The sequence below is a fragment of the Sphaeramia orbicularis genome, chromosome 6 (genome assembly GCF_902148855.1).
Source record: "Sphaeramia orbicularis chromosome 6, fSphaOr1.1, whole genome shotgun sequence".
NCBI lineage: Eukaryota > Metazoa > Chordata > Actinopteri > Kurtiformes > Apogonidae > Sphaeramia > Sphaeramia orbicularis.
The window spans coordinates 23,418,718-23,434,389 of record NC_043962.1 but is presented as its reverse complement, the minus strand read 5'-3'; positions in this window follow the sequence as shown (position 1 = coordinate 23,434,389).

Below are 15,672 nucleotides of genomic sequence, written 5' to 3'. Positions count from 1 at the left end.
CAGTTAAGAGATTTTTAATTTGTGCTTCATTTAGCTAATATTTAGTATGCACACACAGCCACTTCATACTTCCCTGGTGCTTCTATGCAGACTTTAACATTATGTTCAACTTTATCCTTATTCCATTATCATAATGCATTCATAATTTAAGTAAGGGTTTTAATAATGCACATATTTGCTTCCAAAGGGGGGAAAAAACCTTGTTCTTGCATTATAATGATCTTTCTTTTGCATTCAGTACATAACTATTAGACAAACCCCTTGGGTCAGTGGGGAGCACAGTCCATGGGTTTGGAAGGGTTAGGGCACAGGTGTCAAACATGTGGCCCGGGGGCCAAATCTGGCCCGCCAGAGGGTCCAATCTGGCCCATGGGAGGAATTTGTGAAATGCAAAAATTACACTGAAAATGTTTACAATCAATAGTGTAAAAATCATTACCTATGCCAGGAGGTGTTGTGATCACTTTGCTTTGTGCTTGTTTGTTTGTTTGTTTGTTTGTTTGTTTGTTAGCAAGATAACTCAAAAAGTTATGGGGGCGGATTTTCAGGAAATTTTCAGGAAATGTTGATACTGGCACAAGGAAGAAATGATTAAATTTTGGTGATGATTGGGGGGGGGGGGGGGGGGGGGGGGGTGTCCAGTCAGAAGGAGGAGTGGACTCACATCATCACAATAAACACAAATGAAGGAAAAAATACAAAATGAACAAAATGCACAAAAATGAAGAAAACATAAAAATATGAACACAAATGAAGGAAATAATGAACAAAATGCACAAAAATGAGAAAATACAAAAATAAAATTAACACAAAGAAAATAATGAACAAAATGCACAAAAATGAAGAAAATATAAAAAATGAACACAAATGAAGGAAATAATGAACAAAATGCACAAAAATGAAGAAAATATAAATATTGAACACAATTAAGAAAAATGAATATAAAAACACAATGAAGAAAAATGAAGAAAATAATGAAGAAAATAAAGAAAAATGAAGAAAATATAAAAACAAAATGACCAAAAATGAAGAAAATATTGAACAAAATGAACAAAAATGAATATAAAACAAAGTGACGAAAAATGAAGAAAATAATGAACAAAATGAAGGGGGGGGGCAGATCTCTTTTGGCGGAGGTCTGCGCTCTCTGAGTGCTTTTCTTGTTTTAATTCAGGTTCCACATACACACACACATACATACACATCCAATTAGATTTCAAGTGGGTCAGAACCAGTAAAATATTATCATAATAACCTATAAATCACAGGTGTCAAACATGCGGCCCGGGGGCCAAAACCAGCCCGCCAAAACTTCCAATCCAGCCCACAGGATGAATTTGCAAAGTGCAAAAATTACCCTGAAGATATTAAAGCTATACCGTATGATGTGGCATTTTTACACTTTTCTTTTGTCATCTTAAAATGCTCCTAATAAGTGTGTGTCAAACTAAAATGTAAAAGAAATCCACCAGGTATTGAAACTCAAAAATGTTTAATTCTCATATATTTCTAATAAAAGTCTGACCAATCATTTTAGTCGGTCCGAATAAAATAATTGGCCGAACCTGACTGAGCCTCCTGTCAATCATCCATTACAGCCATTCAGCATCCGATCCATTATCGCCGTCTCACATCCGATATGTGTCCCTCTGAATCTGACGCGTCACTGGCGCTGCTCCTCCTGTCACTGACCACAGTCTACTGTCTAGGATGTGTTTGGATAGAACTGACATGCACATGTGGAAGGGAAGAAACGGATTTATGAACAGAAACGACAACTGAGGGGAAAAAACGGGAGTCTGATGAATGAAGGATGGAGATAAAAGTCTGGAAGTCATCTGTACTGGACTGAACAGGTCTGTATAAAGCTCAGCTTTTCTGACGGTGGGACTCATACAGGTACATGTACATGGTGTCACACATGTAAGATGATGTAGGATGATAATTGTATGGACTATGAAACTTCAAATGTACACGGAAAATTCGCGGAGGCCGCGCGTTCACAGTGCGCACCCATCCCCTGGGCACTGCAGTGAAGACCCTGACCCAGTACTGCACAGACCAGGTCTACTGATGGAACAGGAGCCGCAGGCCCGCGGCAGGTGGATGATGCATCTGATTACTGAGGGAGGGGTCCGCGGACACGCCAAAACGGACCGGACCTCCGCCTCTGCTTCCTCCTCTGTTTCCATCGCGCATCAGATTAGAGGAGGAGAGAGGAGGAGGAGCCTCAGAGCTCAGGCAGAGGGAAGGGGGCGGGGCTTTGGAGGGAGGCGGGTTGTTCATGTTCAAACTTTTACTAAGTGCTGAGAGAAATGCCACATCGGTAGGTATAGCTTTAAGTCCAGGGCATCCAACTCGAAAATAATAGCATAATAACCTATAAATAATTACTCCAAATTTTCTTCTTTAATGTGAAAAAAAAAGAAAAAAAGACATTATTCCTATAAATAATGGGAACACCATTTTTTTTCTCTTTGATTTATTGCAAAGAACATTAAATTCTGATATCCTTTAACAATTAAATGCCAATAAACAGAACAAATATGAACAACCTGAAATATCTAAAGAAAAATAAGTGCATTTTGAACAAATGTTTTGTGCCTTGGTAGATCTGATCTGTAGCGCACATTTAGAAATCATAAGTTGAGGCATAATATTGATAAAATTGTACTTATTTTTCTTCAGAAATTTCTGTTTCTTTTTTCGATTATTTACATCTTTTTTTTGTTTTGGATAGTTTGTAAAGTGTAAAAATTTTCAGAATTTAAGTTATTTATGTTATTTTTTGCACGGAAATCTTTGGAGTTGTCATTATTTATCGTTTTTATGCTGTTATTTTAATGGTTTGGCCTGCTTGAGATGGAATTGGGCTGAATGTGGCCCCTGGACTAAAATGAGTTTGACACCCCTGCTGTAGATAATGACAACTTCAAATTCTCTCTTTGTTTCTTTTTGCTGTAAAAAAGTAAAATTACATAAAAATGTTTACATTACCAAACTATACTTTTACAAAAATGAATGAATGAATGAATAAATGAACAAATGTATTTTTGGTTTTACATCAGTCATTGTACTCAGTACATCAATTGTAATAAACATAAAAACCAAAAAAGGAATAGGCTAGAAGCAAAAGCTTATTTTTTGCCTATCCTTTTCAACTAATACACTGCTTACGTCAACTTAAATGTGTACGGCATTGAGCATTTACACCATAATAATAACAAATAAAAAATTTTTAAAAAAAAGTCAACAACAAAAATACATCTACCATCTCAATTCAATATTTCTGAATAATTTAAACTTAAAGTAATTTTTTTTTTTTTTTTAACTTCGCCAAAGGAGTGAATAACTTAAATGCATCAAAACACACGAATAACCCGAATAAATATGAACAAACAGAAATGTCTTAACAGTAAATGCAATTTTACCAATATTCTGCCTGTTACTAAATGTTTTGTGCGATTCTAATGCACATGTGGAAATGATAAACTGATAAACCGAGGCAGAATATTGTTAAAATTGCACTTGTTTTTCTTAAGACGATTCAAGTTGTTCATGTTATTCAGATGTTTAAGGAAACTTTGTGGATGTAAACCTGATCATTATATAATTTGACTTTTTTCACTGTTAGTATGTTACTGGTCCGGCCCACTTCAGATCAAACTGGGCTGAATGTGGAACTGAACTAACATGAGTTTGACACCCCTGGGTTAGGGCATGGGAAATAAAGGAGACTAAAAATGAACAAACAAAAAAAACTGGTGATAGGTCATTTTTGCCTGTAGGTGGCTGTTTACTCTACACCACACCCTGTGGCCAGTGGTCAGATCCGAGTGTGTTTGACAAATCTCCCAGGCACAAAACATCCCTATTTCCACTTCCCAAGGATGACTGCACCGATGAATACACAACTGATTTCCCCCTTTATATGTTTGACTATCATATATGAAAAAAAACCAACAACAACAACAACAACAAAAAGCCCCATGTGGATTCCCGGCTTGTCCTAATGTATACTGAAAATAAAGACAAATCCCATACCACTGGAACAGGGTTTTCACTGTTGAAGAAATAGCTCCGTGCTGTCACACTCCGTCTCCCATGTGTATAGAAGTACAGCATTAGTTAAAGGCTTTGCACTCAATGCCTGGTCGTGAAGAGAATTAGAGAATCAGTGGAATCCATTAAAATAAAGAGCACTACTTAGGACTAAATGAAATTTTGGCAGAAATGTGGTTCTTAAAACCGCAGTTTGTTTAAGCTGGGCTTGGTCAAGATTACTTTAAAACCTCAACCAGATGAACGTCTCTATTCGAAGTGTGAAAGAATATTTCTCTGTAGCACACTTTGTAGCAGCTACTCAAAAAAAGGCTTTTGTCTTACAGTAATCAGAGAAATATTCAGGTCATTATATAATTGGGGGAGTTTTTGAGTTAGCTTTAACCCTCCGGTATCCTGTCCAGCAAGGCCCTTACTAAGCACCAAGTGGGCCTTTTTGGCACACTGTGGAATAATGTCAAAAAAAATTTCATACAGTTTGTTTTTAATTCTTTTACACTTTTTTCTATTTCATCAACTTGAGCCATAAATAAAAATACCAAATACTCAACAATTGTCAAATTTTTTAACGCTTTAAATGCCGTGTTTGTAATGTAAACAAACCATTTTTTTGGATGCAAAAAACTAAATAAATAAATTTAAAAAAATTCAATATACTACATAAAAAGTGGATTATATATTATTAGATTTTTTCATCCTGGCATATGTTAATGATTAACTCCAACATTGGTTTATTTGCATTATTATTTTTGGCGCTAGGTGAAATGTAAATAAAAATACCAAATACTCAATAATTGTCAAATTTTGTAACCCTTTAAATGCTGTGTTTGTAATGTAAACAAACCAATTTTTTGGATGCAAAAAACACAATTTTTTTTTTTTTTTCAATATACTACATAAAAAGTGGATTATATATTATTAGATTTTTTCATCCTGGCATATGTTAATGATTAACTCCAACATTGGTTTATTTGCATTATTATTTTTTGCGCTAGGTCAAATGTAAATAAAAATACCAAATATTCAATAATTGTCACATTTTTTAACCCTTAAATGCTGTGTTTGTAATGTAAACAAACCATTTTTTTGGATGCAAAAAACACAAAAAATATATATTTTTTCAATCTACTATTTAAAAAGTGGATTATATATTATTTGATTTTTTCCATCCTGGCATTTGTCAGTGATTAACTCCAACATCGGTTAATTTGCATTATTATTTTTGGCGCTAGGTCAAATGTTCAAAAATACTAGCATCTGTCACCAAGTGTGCGGCACATACTGGGTTGTTGAGTTAAATGCATTTTCATTGTGGGATCGAGAAATAGTCTGAACATGATTAAGAACCTGTGAGTATAATACGCACAACAGTAGGAGTTCATGTTGAAGTCATGCATTTAATATAAATACTGGCACTGAGATATTTCTATTGCAATTTCTATGCAAATGTGTTTTTACTCCTAGAGGATACTGAGCTGAAACTTCAGCTGGCAGTACCTGGATTTAAGCTGCAAAGCATTATGGGTATAGGGGCTGGGTTCCACTTTGGGCTTCATGTCACTTTTTATCTGTTGTATGATTGATGACTGTCAGCATCCAGGATTTGGAATGAAAATGAAGAGAAACCACCACCGTAATGCTCTAACTCAGCTCTAGGTTTATATGACATGTACTGTATGTGGTCAGTGACGTGGACAGGAGGACGAGCAGTGTGTGGAGTTATAGATGAGTTCTGCTGTAGCATCAACACTGGAACTTCAGTGTAAGGCAGGGCTGTCAAACTCATGGTAGTTCAGGGGCCACATACAACCCAACATGACCTGCAGATGATTAAAATAATAACACAATAATACAAACATAATATCAATTCCAAAATTTGCATGTCTAATTTCTATGTTTTAGAGTGAAAAAAGTAAAATTATAGTATCAAAATTTTTTACATCCTTTAAAAAAATTTGGAAAAACATGAACAACCATGACCAAAATGAAATTTATTAAGAAAAAAAGTGCAATTTTAACAATTTATGCCATTATTTGGCCTCAGCTTCTCATTTTCACATGTTCATTACAACGTACAGATCACAGTGGATCTACAAATACACAAAACATTTAATAACAGACAGACTATTGGTACAATTACATTTAATTCTCTTAAGACATTTCAGGTTGTTCATATTTGTTCAGGTGTAAAAGGCTAGTTTGTAAATGTGAACATTTTTGTGTAATTTAACTTTTTTTTTACACTAAAACAAAGAGAAAAATTTGTGGTTTTCATTATTTATTGTTTATTATGATAGTGTTTTACTGGTCTGACCCACTTTAGATGGAACTGAACTAAAATTATTTTGACATCCTTGATTGTTAATATCTTCAGTGTAATTTTTGTGTTTCACTAATTCATCCCGCGGGCCGGATTGGACCCACTGGCGGGCCAGTTTTGGCCCCTGGGCCGCATGTTTGACACCCCTGGTGTAAGGTTTAAGCCATTGTTCTGATTCTCAATGATATTTAATCTTTTTTTTTTTTTTTTTTTTTTTTTTACAAGTATTTAGTTTTAAAGTCGCACGCAGAATTTTAATTATAATCAGTTTTTAATTTGGAAACGTCAGTATACTTCATTTCAGAAACCTTTAATTGTTTAAAAAACCTTTGCAAAAAAGGCAAACAGTAAACTTTCTATCAGACTTAGAGCGATTGTTGTGGTGACTTCCAAATGAATTTTCCCTCATTTATCACAATGTATAATAACATTATCCTCTGCATTTGGCATTTTTCAGTGAAAAGCATGTATTTTTCCTATAGTTAATTTACTGATTATGTAGATGTTCATACACTCTGAGAGTAAATTCAAAGGTTATTATATCAAAACAGAAAGAAATAAAAATAAATCAGCAGTTTTTCAGCAAAATATACAACACGGTATCAGGAACTGTGTACAGATAACACACCACTTTTAACAGGCGTGGTATCTGTACGAATTATAAGCATTTATGTTCACGCTGAGTCAGATACCACACAATTAGTACTTAGGGTTAGGTTTAGGTTTAGGGTTACAGTTAGTTTTAAGGTTAGGGTTAGGGTTAAGGTTAGCAGTTATGAATATGTAAACCGGAGATCTTTGCATACATGGACATGCGATCAAATGGTGTTGAATAACACGCGAAAGGATGAAAATGCATACATATAGCACACTAAATGCCATAAGAACTGCCGTGACATACAACGCAATTTTTTTAAATTTATCACCATGTATTATAATATTATCTTCTTAATTTTATGCTTTTTCCATGAAAATCAGGTATTTTTCTATATCTAATTTACAAATCGTATAGATGTCATTGAAGCTCAGATTAAAGTTGAGGGTTATTATATCAAAAACAGAGAGAACTGAAGAAAAAGTGACTCTTTCAGCAAAATCTATCATTAACTGAACATGAACCCAATGTGTCCTTGATTTAGCAATTTATCACTGTTTATAACAACATTATGCTCTATATATTGCAATTTTGACAGTAAATCATGTATTTTCCTATATTTAATTTCCTATATTTAATTTAGATGTTCATGAAAACTCGATAGTAAATTTGAAAGTTATATCAAAAGAGCAAAAACTGAAGAAAAAATGACTTTTTCAGCAAAAATATCAATAACTGAATGGAAAAAGAAGTGTGTCCATCCACTGTCATTGATCCAACTCCATGGGTTTTACTGGTGAATCAATGTTGTAGAAGATGACAGTCTTTCCACATTCACTATGGAGCCTCTGAACGTCCAAATAGATCATATTTGACCCATATGAATATGAATGAATGAATGAGTGAATGAAAGGGTCATATCTGATGCTGAAAAGCTGAGAAATGGCATTTTATGTGAATTATTTAAACATATTTATATGATTAATGGTTAAAAAGTTCCTTTGGTTGCTGAGGTTTAACAAAATTTCACTAGTCGCTTTTCCATTGACCCTCAAATTGCGCAAATAAAACTTAAACATAAGAATTTACCTAACGGACAAATGACAATTTCACCAAAAGTCTCATTTTTCGATTAAAAGTTTTTGTGCTGGCAAGAGGTGGTTTTTCAGGTGTAACGCAACTGGTATATCACAGAAAACTGCAATGAAAAGACCTTTATTCACAACTACAGTTAGGTGAATTAAAAAAAATGGATGTTGACGGGCGTTACAACAAGTGAAGAAGAAGAAGAAACATGCATGTGTGGACACACTAGGAAACCCAATCATTTTTTAATTTAATACGAGATAGAGGGGTAATATATAATAATAATGAATATATCTGTAAATCAACACCATATTTATGTTCGTTGCCATGTTTATGGAATGACATCTCGTGTTTTCTCACGATAATAAATAAACAAATCATCGCATTTGTGATTTAATGGAAAAACCGACATTACGTACATCTGTTTTTTCAACATTTAGTAAATATCGGTGAAGTTTTGCGCAGATGTCCAATGGAAAAGCCACTACTGTACTACTGTATATGTCTATTAAAAAACCAGCTCCACGTACCTGACAGTGTGTGTTTCTCTGTGTGTACAGTTTGTCTTGTGTGATAGTACACACTTTCATGTGCTCAGATGTAGGTGTGTGTGTTAGAGCGTCTATGTGGTCACACATGACTGTACCAAGAAACTGATGTGTGAGTCGGCCTGAGAGACTAGTCAGCAATGTCATTTATTTATTAATCATTTATTTAGCTAAAAGTCTCCCTTTTTCTTCAGTTTCCTTATATAATACCCTTTTAATTTGCTTTGATTGTCTAGAATAGAACAGAATCAAGGTTATTATTGTTAACAAAAACAAAATGTATTTTACTTAATTGAAGATTTTTTTTTTGGGGGGGGGGGGCTTAATTCAAGATTCTATTTTATTTAACTGAAAATTCTTTTGGCTTAATTCAAGATTTTTTCCTTCATTCAAGCTAAATTTTTTTGCTTAATTCAATTCAAGACTGTGGAATTTTTGCACTCTGCAAAAACATCCCAGGGGCCGAACTGGACCCTTTGGTGGGGCCTCATTTGGCCCCCGGACCACATGTTTGACACCCCTGGTCTATGTGGTCACACATGACCGTACCGAGAAACTCAAGTGTGAGTCGGCCTGAGAGACTAGTCAGGCATGATTAGATGACGTGAAGCTGGGGTCAAGGTTAATGTCTTCTATCAGGCGTGGTTTAAATTGCATTGAAACTCTCCGACAGTCTGCCAACGTGGAGATTTTCCTTTGGCTTATTTCAAGATTTTTTTAAACTTAACTGAAGATTTTTTTGGGCTTAATTCAAGATTTTTTGTTAAATTTGAGATCTTTTTTTGGCTTAATTGTAGATTTTTTTTTTTTTTACTTAATTGAAGATTTTTTTTTGCTTAATTGAAGATTTTTTTTTTTTTTTTGGCTTAATTCAAGATTTTTTTTTTACTTAATTGAAGATTTTTATGGGCTTAATTCAAGATTTTTTTAAACTTAACTGAAGATTTTTTTGGGCTTAATTCAAGATTTTTTGTTAAATTTGAGATCTTTTTTTGGCTTAATTGTAGATTTTTTTTTTTTTTACTTAATTGAAGATTTTTTTTGCTTAATTGAAGATTTTTTTTTTGTGGCTTAATTCAAGATTTTTTTTTTTTTTACTTAATTGAAGATTTTTATGGGCTTAATTCAAGATTTTTTTTTAATTTAACTGAAGATTTTTTGGGGGCTTAATTCAAGATTTTTTTAAACTTAACTGAAGATTTTTTTGGTCTTAATTCAAGATTTTTTGTTAAATTTGAGATCTTTTTTTGGCTTAATTGTAGATTTTTTTTTTTACTTAATTGAAGATTTTTTTTTGCTTAATTGAAGATTTTTTCTTTGGCTTAATTCAAGATTTTTTTTTTTTACTTAATTGAAGATTTTTATGGGCTTAATTCAAGATTTTTTTTTTAACTTAACTGAAGATTTTTTGGGGGCTTAATTCAAGATTTTTTTTAAACTTAACTGAAGATTTTTTGGGCTTAATTCAAGATTTTTTGTTAAATTTGAGATCTTTTTTTGGCTTAATTGTAGATTTTTTTTTTTTTTTTTACTTAATTGAAGATTTTTTTTTGCTTAATTGAAGATTTTTTTTTTTTTTTTGGCTTAATTCAAGATTTTTTTTTACTTAACTGAAGATTTTTATGGGCTTAATTCAAGATTTTTTTTTAACTTAACTGAAGATTTTTTGGGGGCTTAATTCAAGATTTTTTAAACTTAACTGAAGATTTTTTTGGGTTTAATTCAAGATTTTTTGTTAAATTTGAGATTTTTTTTTGGCTTAATTGAAGATTTTTTTTTTGCTTAATTGAAGATTTTTTTTTGGGCTTAATTCAAGATTTTTTTTTTACCTAATTGAAGATTTTTATGGGCTTAATTCAATTCCAGACTGTGGAATTTTTGCACTCGGCAAAAACATCCCAGGGGCCGAACTGGACCCTTTGGCAGGGCCACATTTGGCCCCCGGACCGCATGTTTGACACCCCTGGTCTATGTGGTCACACATGACCATACCGAGAAACTGAAGTGTGAGTCGGCCTGGGAGACTAGTCAGGCATGATTAGATGATGTGAAGCTGGGGTCAAGGTTAATGTCTTCTATCAGGCGTGGTTTAAATTGCAGTGAAACTCTCCGACAGTCTGCCAACGTGGAGTGGAGTGTGAGCCCACTCCCCTAACATGACCTTGGTTTCATCCATTTTTCATGAGACTGACGGGCAGAGGGAGGAGGGCAGTGCTATCCTGGTGATAATTAGTCAGCAAAATAAGGGCAAAAAATATTACACCTGTCATTATGGGATGCTTTTACGGTTATAGGATCATTGAGTGAATTGTACGGTGGTATAGTCATGTTCAATATTAACTTTATTGGGGTTTATGCGAGAATAAGAGTACATTTTCATTCACGGATTTCAATATTTATATCTTTATAAGCCTTTAGTCTCATTTTTAACATTCTTTATAGGTGTGAGTACAGTATAAAAAAAAAAAAAAAATTAGCAGGAATTTGCAAGGGGAAAAAAAAATATAGCATAGGATTCTTTTGTTAGAGTGAGAGACAGGGAGAAAGGGAAAAAGGAGAGACCCACGCATAAGGTCTTTGGAGGCAGAGGCTGTCAACCAAGGATTAGCAGAATGAGCAGAAAACTGACAATAGGCAGCAGCTTATATACTTCAGAAGACAGGATTTCAATTTTAATCCACTATAAATGAGGAAAGAAAAGCGTAAGGCACAATCGCCACGAGTAGTCCGGAATATCCATACTCGTGAAGCGTACTTTTAAAAAATGAAAAGGATGTGCTAAACAATTGAAAAGCAGATGGGAGTAAAAAAAAAAAAAAAACATTAGCAAAGTTTGAAGATAGAAAAGTGTTAACAGGTGCTGGAGGAATAGTTGGAATAAAGAATAATCATGAATATTAAAAAAAAAAAAAGGTACAAATATGGAAACAGATGGTTTGAATGTGTATTTGTGTTGATTTATGAAACAACTACGCAAATGCATCAAGGATAAACACATACGACAGTGTTTGCACGGAAAAAGTAAGTTAACGCTCAAAGACATTAACAGCCACCAGCGACCAAAACAGTCCGTCCGTCCGTCCATCTGTCCGTCTATTTTCTGCTTTTCAGTGGTGTCAGATGTTTCAGAGGTGGAAACGGGATCATCTTCTGTCAACATCAATTCACCAATAAAACCCATGTACTCTGACAAACCACAGGGATGCTAGATTTTTGTTTTTTTAATTTATATGATTCATCATTTAGTTAGCTGAAAATGCCACTTTTTCTTCAGTTTCCTTATATAATACCCTTTTATTTATTTTTTGGACACTTACTTTTTATTAGTTATTTATTATTTTGTTATACACTGTAAAAAAAAAAAAAAAAAAAAAGAAAAAAAAGAAAAACAAAACAAAAAAAACCCCTAAAAAAATAGTATTTTTCTGGCAGCAGGGGTGCTGAAAAAATAATGTTAAATAACGTAAAATAACCATCTCATAAAAATACGGTAATTTTCCATAATTAATTAATTACAGTTTTTTGCCTTAACTTTACATGAGATTTTGCATATTTTATGATTTTTTTAATGTTTAATAAAGAATATTTTCATGTATTAAAACAATCAAATTACATATATATATATATATATATATATATATATATATATATATATATATATATATATATATATAAATAATTTTCCATGAGACTCAGTTGTACAATCCACTGATAAAAACTGTATTTGGACAGTTTATCAGTGCTTATACATGTTATACATTCACAAAAATACATTTATTCAACATTTTTGTTGTGAAACCTCCTGTAATTACACAAGATATTTGTCAATTAACAAACAAGTCTTATTAAACTTACAGAATAAATACTTCTTTAACGGTTAATTGTCAGTAATTTTATCTCATTTTTTTTTTTTTTTTTTTACAGTATTAAACTTTAAATCAACAGTTTAATCTCATAAATAGAAAAGAAATATTTGTGAAATTATGATATGTTTGCAAATGTATTTTAACCGTATTTTTCTTTGAAAAAAGAAAAAAATTCTATTAAAAAATGGAAATTTTTTGGTTATTCACAGTTACAGTTTTTTCATGTTTGTTTACATTTGACATGTAAAATCACAGTCTGTTTTTTTAGAATTTCATTGATATTTTCCTGTATCTTGAAAAGACAGGAAAAATCTGTAAAATAAACAGTAAAAATTCTGTTAAATTACAGATTTTTTTTACAGTGTACAAAGCCTAACAAACAGCAATCGGCAATAGACAATAGTTATATTCCAATAGAAAAAATAATAACGGCTACAGTTATGAAACAGTAATCAAGTTACACAATCACATTTTTAGAGCAGCAGTTCACACAACACTCCCAGGACTATGAGAAAAAACACACGTTAATTGTCTTTAAAGAAACTATTCCATTTGCTCCACCTTCTCATGTAGCGTTCAGCTTGCAGCCTCAGCATAAATGTTACTGTCTCCATTTTGTGAATTTCATCTACAATTTTCAATATAACACCCATTTGATTTGCTTTGATCGTCTAGAATAGAAAAGAATCAAGGTTATTATTGTTAACGAAAACTAACAAAATGATGAAAACTAGAATTGAAAAAACATTTTTGTTAACTGAAATAAATAAAAACTAGAATTAAAAAAATAAATAAAAAAAATATATATATATATATAAGTAAGTGAAACTGTATTGTGTTTTTGCAAAACTAACCAACATTGGGAATTTTATCGATAATTTTTTATACGTTTTAAATTCAATGCCGGATTGAAATCGATTTCTTTCACTCTAGCAATTTCATTTATTTATTAATCATTTATTTAGCTAAAAATCTCACTTTTTCTTCAGTTTCCTCATATAATACCCTTTTAATTTGCTTTAATCGTCTAGAATAGAACAGAATCAAGGTTATTATCGTTAACGAAAATTAACAAAATGATGAAAACTAGAATTGAAAAACCATTTTTGGTAACTGAAATAAATAAAAACTATAATTTAAAAAAATCATAAGTAAGTGAAACTGTATTGTGTTTTTGCAAAACTAACCAACATTGGGAATTTTATCGATAATTTTTTATGCGTTTTAAATTCAATGCCGGATTGAAATCGATTTCTTTCACTCTAGCAATTTCATTTATTTATTAATCATTTATTTAGCTAAAAATCTCACTTTTTCTTTAGTTTCCTCATATAATACCCTTTTAATTTGCTTTGATCATCTAGAATAGAACAGAATCAAGGTTATTATCGCTAACGAAAACTAACAAAATGATGAAAACTAGAATTGAAAAAACATTTTCATTAACTGAAATAAAAACAATAATTAAAAGAAAAAAATGATCACTAACCAAAACTGTATTATGTGCTTACAAAACTAACTAAAATGTAAAAAAAAAACCTGGATAAAATTCCCAATGTTAAATTCAATGTCGGATTGAAATCAATTTATTTCGCTTGAGCAATTTCATTTATTTATTAATCATTTATTTAGCTGAAAATCTCACTTTTTCTTCATTTTCCTTATATAATACCCTTTTAATTTGCTTTGATCGTATAGAACAGAAGAGAATCAAGGATATTATCGTCAACGAAAACTAAAGAAATGATGAAAACTAGAATTGAAAAAACATTTTCTTTAACTGAAATAAATAAAAACTATAATTAAAAGAAAAAAATGATGACTAACTGAAACCGTATTGTGTGCTTACAAAACTAACTAAAATGTATAAAAATTATGGATAAAATTTGCAATGTTAAATTCAATGTCGGGTTGAAATTGATTTATTTCGCTTGAGCAATTTCATTTATTTATTAATCATGAATTAAGCTGAAAATCTCACTTTTTCTTCAGTTTCCTTAAATAATACCCTTTTAATTTGCTTTGATCGTGTAGAATAGAACAGAATCAAGGTTATTATCGTCAACGAAAACTAACGAAATGATGAAAACTAGAATTGTAAAAACATTTTCGTTAACTGAAATAAATAAAAACTATAATTAAGAGAAAAAAATGATAACTAACTGAAACTGTATTATGTGCTTACAAAACTAAGTAAAACATATAAAAATTATGTAAAAACTTCTCAATGTTAAATTCAATGTTGAATTGAAATCGGTTTATTTCACTCGAGCAATTTTAGCTGGCAGCACCGTACAGCATTTCACGGTCCATCACTTCTCGTCACTTGTCGTTTCCAGTCGTCTTCTGGTCCCCACTCTACCTGGAAACATGCAGACTAAAGTTGGGAGAAAGCAGCAGAGTCCTGTCTGGGATTTATGTGAATACGATGGCGAGGAAGAGAAAAGATATAAAAAAACTAAAATGAATACTAAAACTAAGCATTTAGAAAAAACTAAAAGTAATAAAAACTAGCAAAACTGCTCTAAAAACTAATTAAAACGAACTGAATTTGAGGGAAAAAAGTCAAAACTAAATAAAACTAAACTATAATGAAAAATCCAAAACTATTAGAATCTTGAACAGAATGTCTTTACTGTCTTTATGGTCAAGTGCAATCCTCTTTAGGTACCACCAAAGTAGAAAAAATATATAAAAGAGTATAAAAACTGAAAATATAAAAGAAAAACCCTGGACGGCATAAATATCTAAAAAAAAAGCAGCATAGAAAAGTGTCACTGGAAGTATAAAAGACATATTAAACATTATCATATACACCAGACAGCATTCAGTGTGTTCACACTTATATTAGTGTCCATCAGTGTTCAGCACAATTATGGCTCTGGGATAAAAACTGTTTTTCAGACCGTTTGTACTGGCCTTTAATGAAACGTCTGCCAGAAGAGGGTAAAAGTTCAAAAAGTGAAAAACCAGGTTGGGTTGCATCCCTGATAATATTCTATGCCTTCCTTCCTAAGAACATCTCCATGATAGTTAGATTAATAGTATGTTATCATTATGACTCTAATCTAAGTGATGTTTATGTTAGTCGTTTGTCCAGGCCAACAGATGGAAATGAGCTTCTCTGCTAAACCTGGTGCATGCATGTTGTTCTTTGTAACTGATGCTAATACACGCTGTCCTGTAACTAAAAAA